A 6082-nucleotide genomic window follows, 5' to 3' on the forward strand; every position below is an offset into this window, starting at 1 on the left:
AAAAATAAAGTGTGTTTTTTAATAATCATATTCATAATACATTCTTTTTACTAGACAATAATTCTGAAAGGTACTAGTAGTCGACTGTCCGTGTTTGCTATGTAAACTGATGTTGTGATCATTCACAATATCTTAAGTTGATTATTCGTTTCGTTTGATGTGTTAGAGCTTTGATTTTACTTTTTGATTACGGAGTTTCCGTGGGTTTTATTTGTTATTTTACTTTTTTCTTTCAATTATAGTTTCAAAATATTTGCAAAAATGCAAAAAAATCATACAAATCGTTATTAAAGAACAACTACTCTAGAAAGTAGTCGACTAGCAATTTCGGTCATACGATATTTTAGATATGTTCCTGCTTTCCTTACTATCAATTTTATGTTATGTGTGTGATTCATCAGACATAATTTGCAGTAAAATGACAAAATATACACGTAACAATACCTTATTTTTCATGTACTTGTATATTGTTTACCACTGACACAGTTATTTATAATGATTTCTAATTATTTATTTTTTTTTAATTTTGTGGTTTTATCCCATACAATATCACGCGAGATTCATTGGAGTTCATCTACGTATAATAAACAAGGTTCCGTAATAAACAAAAAGTAGGTTATGTGTTCATATATTTACATGCAGCTTGTAAACCATAAATAGTAAAAAATGATGTTGGTCACATCGGTTGCCAATCCTTTAGCTGTATGAAGAAATGAAATTTTAAAGATGACAGTCGATAATCAATAAACTTATCTGCGGAACTGATTTTTCCTTTCAATTGCTTTGATTGGAGTGTCCCTGGATGTGTTTTGTGTCGCGCTCGTTTTGTTTTATATATTATCATCCCGGTATATTTGATGATTGTCGATACCGAAATTTGACATAGTTTATCTTGGATTTTCCTTTTCGGTACATGTAAACTAGATTATTAGTTTGTCCTTACTATTGTGTTGATCACGTGTACACTATAAAAAAGAAGATGTGGTATGATTAACCATGAGACAACTATCCACAAAAGACCAAAATGACACAGACATTAACAACTAAAGGTCACCGTACGCGTCTGGCGTATAAAATTATAATCCTGGTACTTTTGATAACTATTTACACCACTGGGTCGATGCCACTGCTGGTGGACGTTTCGTCCCCGAGGGTATCACCAGCCCAGTAGTCAGCACTTCGGTGTTGACATGAATATCATTTATATGGTCATTTTTATAAATTTTCTGTTTACAAAACCTTGAATTTTTCGAAAAACTAAGGATTTTCTTACCCCAGGAGTAGATTACCTTAGCCGTATTTGGCACAACTTTTTGGAATTTTGGATCCTCAATGCTCTTCAACTTTGTATTGATTAGGCTTTTTAACTATTTTGATCTGAGCGTCACTGATGAGTCTTATGTAGACGAAACGCGCGTCTGGCGTATAAAATTATAATCCTGGTACTTTTGATAACTATTTACACCACTGGGTCGATGCCACTGCTGGTGGACGTTTTGTCCCCGAGGGTATCACCAGCCCAGTAGTCAGCACTTCGGTGTTGACATGAATATCATTTATATGGTCATTTTTATAAATTTTCTGTTTACAAAACCTTGAATTTTTCGAAAAACTAAGGATTTTCTTACCCCAGGAGTAGATTACCTTAGCCGTATTTGGCACAACTTTTTGGAATTTTGGATCCTCAATGCTCTTCAACTTTGTATTGATTTGGCATTTTAACTATTTTGATCTGAGCGTCACTGATGAGTCTTATGTAGACGAAACGCGCGTCTGGCGTATAAAATTATAATCCTGGTACTTTTGATAACTACTTCAACAATGAGCAAAGCCCATACCGCATAGTCAGCTATAAAAGGCCCCAATAAGACAATGTAAAACAATTCAAATGAGAAAACTAACGGCCTTATTTATGTAAAAAGATGAACTAAACGCTTTACTTTCGTACAAAAGTATTAGTCTGGTATCAAAATGTCCTGAATATGGCAGGTGTCATCAAATATTACGTTTATTTGTTTGTTTGCGTTTGGTTTGTTGCACTTCCTGTTGTTTATTTGTTCTCCGCTTATAGTTGATGTGTTTCACGCGTGTTTTTTTTTAATCTGGATTTGTTTTTATTCCTCAATCGATTTATGACTTTTAAACACCGGTATATTTCTGTTGCCTTTATTTATCTTTAGTCTTTTATTTGTAAGTTATGCATATTTATCACATCAAACTTTCATGTTATGTATAACCAGTGACGTACATCGCATGTGTAAATGTATAGTCACCTGGTTCCCACGATGACATGATATAGCTTAATCATAAAAGTTCAATCTTATCCAATAGCTCAGCTATCTTAACAGGAAGTTTCGGGTACTAACCAGGTCCGTCGTCATCCAGAAACCAAGGACAATGATTATCTGTAAACAAACATGACAAATAAACATCTCCATGTCGTCAGATGGTTTTAAACAAGGACATTGTGCCAGTACTATAGGTACAGCTTTGACTTGCTATCGTCAGCTCAGTAGCCAGTACTTCGGTATTAACATGATTAAAACATGTTTGTAATAACAAACTATGTAAAATTGCCCGTTTATACTTTTTGAAATTATACAGAAACTAAGGTTCTACTCCCTTTGAGTAGTTGACCTTAGAAAGATTTTTTTGGGTCTTTTTTTTGTTAATAGCTCATCAACATTGTCGGTCCTTATATATCCTTGGCTTTCACATATTCGGTTTTGAGCGTTCCTGATGAAGGTTAATTCAAAAAAGCTACGAATGCAACCAATAGTACAGAGAGGTTCACAATAAATACTATGAAGCTATAACACTTATTATATTTCATCGAGAACAAACACTGACACTGTACGTAAAAACAATCGCTATGTTAAACTACCGGTTTTCTTTGTATCGTTAATGAAACAATTGGAGTAAACATGATTAGCTAGTACAATCAGCTTCAGACTTTCTTAGAAATCGGGCTGTTCGTTTTTGCGTAGTTGCAAGTGAAATGTCCATTTTCATGAGACACTTTTTCAGGCTTTAATTTTTAAATATATAGAAAATAGAGAGCAATATTAAATGATGAAATGATCAGCTAGAAAATATCTACAAGTAAGTCAACTAGAGCCAAAATCGTCATAGCTATAGAAATTAATAGATCTATTTGATTTGAAGATTGGTGAAGTTCTGATGTCTTCATTTTACAAGTAATAGTAAGAGCTATTTTCCAAATAAATTTGATACATCGTCACCTAATACATGATTTTAGTTAGATAATTTTACATGTTCGAGTTGTTTATCAAAATGAAAGTAGACAGAGAGAAACTGAAAAAGAAAACGTATCAGAAAAATATGATCTTAAAAACGACAATGTGATATAAATAGTCAAATTCATCGTTTTTGGATTTTATAGACCTAAAATAACTTGGATATGATATTAAAATATTCCCTAATTGAATCTAGATAAGACCTGGTTAAAATATAGCCTAAAATTCTGTACTTAGTTGCAAATGTAGTGTTTGTAAACTTAAAATGATTGACTTCCCCTCCTTTTTCTAATTGTCCATGATAATGTCGTTTTGTCTTCGATTCATAGATTGGGATTGTCCTTTGGAAACTCCCGTCTTTGTTTGTTATGTGTGAAAGATGGTTCCAAATATTACTAATTATGAGGATTTAATGATTCATATTTTTCAAGATGGACTATTCGGCTTCTTGAAGCTTTTACTTCAGTTTCAAAATATTACAGTCGTGCTATCTCATGGGATGGTGAAAAAGAAACCGAATGCTTGTAGAAAAATGTTATAGAAGAGAAAAGATGTTAAAACATACGTGCATGAATAGTTTGCACGTGAGAAAAACAAATTACATATGTACATATGAATTTTTATGCCAAAATAAAAAAAACGATACTATAGTACAAAAAATGTAAAGATATCAAAGACACGCATTATCCATTTTCTACATAAGAAAAAGCCTGTTCCCAGCCAGGAATATGACAGTCGTTTTTGGCTGGCATCCTTTTACTAAATGTAAGGTTCTTATGAATTTATGTATATATATATTTACTGTAATGGATGGTGACACTTTAAACAGATAAATATTAACCGATCTTATATTCGTTTGAGGTGTTTGAGCCTTTAATTTTTTCATTTGATAAGGTACTTTCCCCAGAGTTCGGTATTTTTTTTTATTTTACTGATTAGAAAGCTACTCATAACAAACCAACTGAAAAGTTATACTGTTTCAGTTGGTTGCATAAATTCACTATAAAGTTTTCAACAGGTCACTATTGATAACTTGTTGGTTATCGCATTGTTCAAAGTTTTTTATTGAAGGAATTGAGATCTTAGAAAACCACAAGTCTTTTAAGACGTCATTCAATATACCATTGAAAACAAATCTGAAGACTTAACTTGCTTGTATTGAACACGTACATTAACAGCTTATCTGCATGTTCTGGCAAGGAATTGTCTGTTGTATTAACCAAAAGGTTGTCCATATCAACAGAAAAACAACGGAGAGATTTTGAACTCGCATAGTGGCATTACCCATATATGAAATATTACCAACCCCAAAGAAGTTCAGGGAAAAATCTAATCTTGGTCATTCTGTAAAATCATTCTATTAAAACTTCATTTTTCCTACTCTTTACACACGAAAATTTAATTAGTGTTAACGAAATAATCCATAAAGCTTTCCTCTCGAACAATCTACCATGATATACAAATTTAATTGTTTGGAATATAATTCTGCTTTTTTTTACGAAATATTTTGCACAAAAAGAAAACATGTTACACCAAAGAACTAGTGATTAGTTTGCTGAGTTTTATCATCGACAACATATTTGTTGAACTTAAAGGTTCAATTTTCCAGCAGAGTTTTCCTATTTGAACCAGCTGTGCACCTCTACTAATCGCCATTTTCTTATTTTCATATGAATCGATGTTTCTAAAGACAATTGTGAAAAAAATGAAAATCAAATACTTAAGATAATTATTTTTTTTCTACAGATATATTGATTATGTTCTTTTCATTAACAATCTAAACATTTTAAATATGTCCAATTAATAAATCCTCCTCAACAAGAGATTCAGTTCAACTTGAAAGTAATAATCTCAGCATTATGATCTATAACAAACGAAACGCGTATGGAGTACAAGTATTGATTACTCAACTCATTCGATATTCAAGTGCTTGAAACTGCTACGCGTCATCGATGTATGGGCAAAGGTTAATGAGGCAAGGTTTTATGAAAGAACGTCTCTTCCTTTTCACAAAAAGTTCATCAGAATATACAAATACCAAATAGACAAATATTTAGTGTTTCCTTGGCAAATAATAAAAATAAGCATGGTTCTGAGTTAATGCTTAAGGTGCTGCTTGCTATTGTAATGCTGTTGGTCATTTGTGTTTTTTTTTTGTAAATCGTTGTTTGTTTTGAGATTGTAACACAGGGATGACTGCTGTCCCCATATTTTGACTTTTATTTATTATGTCTGTTTTGTTCACGCATCGTTGTAAATATAACGGAATTTGATTCTAATGTCATATAAGTGAGAGGTTACGCGCTATAAAACCAGGTTCAATCCACCGTTTTCTATATTTGAAAATACCTGTTCCAAGTCATGAATATGACAGTTGTTTGATGTGTTTTGTCATTTAATTTTGCCATTTGATGAGGGACTTTACGATTGAATGTTCCTCTGAGTTCAGTATTTTGTGATTTTACTTTTGGTCATAAACCCATCGACGTGATTCGGTTTTTATACATCCCGCTATCGAGTGTCTGACAATTGGGGTTTCTGGTGCTGGTGAGTCTGGATGTGCACTGCGGACGCACACGAAAACAGTGTTGTTTTAATTTTGTTTATTCTTGTATTGTTTTTTTATTTATTTGAACTTTATCAAGAAAATGGTTACTATACTAAAACAATCAACTAAAGTACTTTTTTGTTTGCATCTAAGTCTATTTACTATCAACTACAAATCAAAACTTGTATAAAAGAGTTTTTTTATGTTTTTCTTATTTTATTTTTATGTCATTTGGTCATGTGCTGTATGTCAGTGAATGACTGCACATATATAACTG

Source organism: Mytilus edulis, chromosome 6 (genome assembly GCF_963676685.1).
Source record: "Mytilus edulis chromosome 6, xbMytEdul2.2, whole genome shotgun sequence".
NCBI lineage: Eukaryota > Metazoa > Mollusca > Bivalvia > Mytilida > Mytilidae > Mytilus > Mytilus edulis.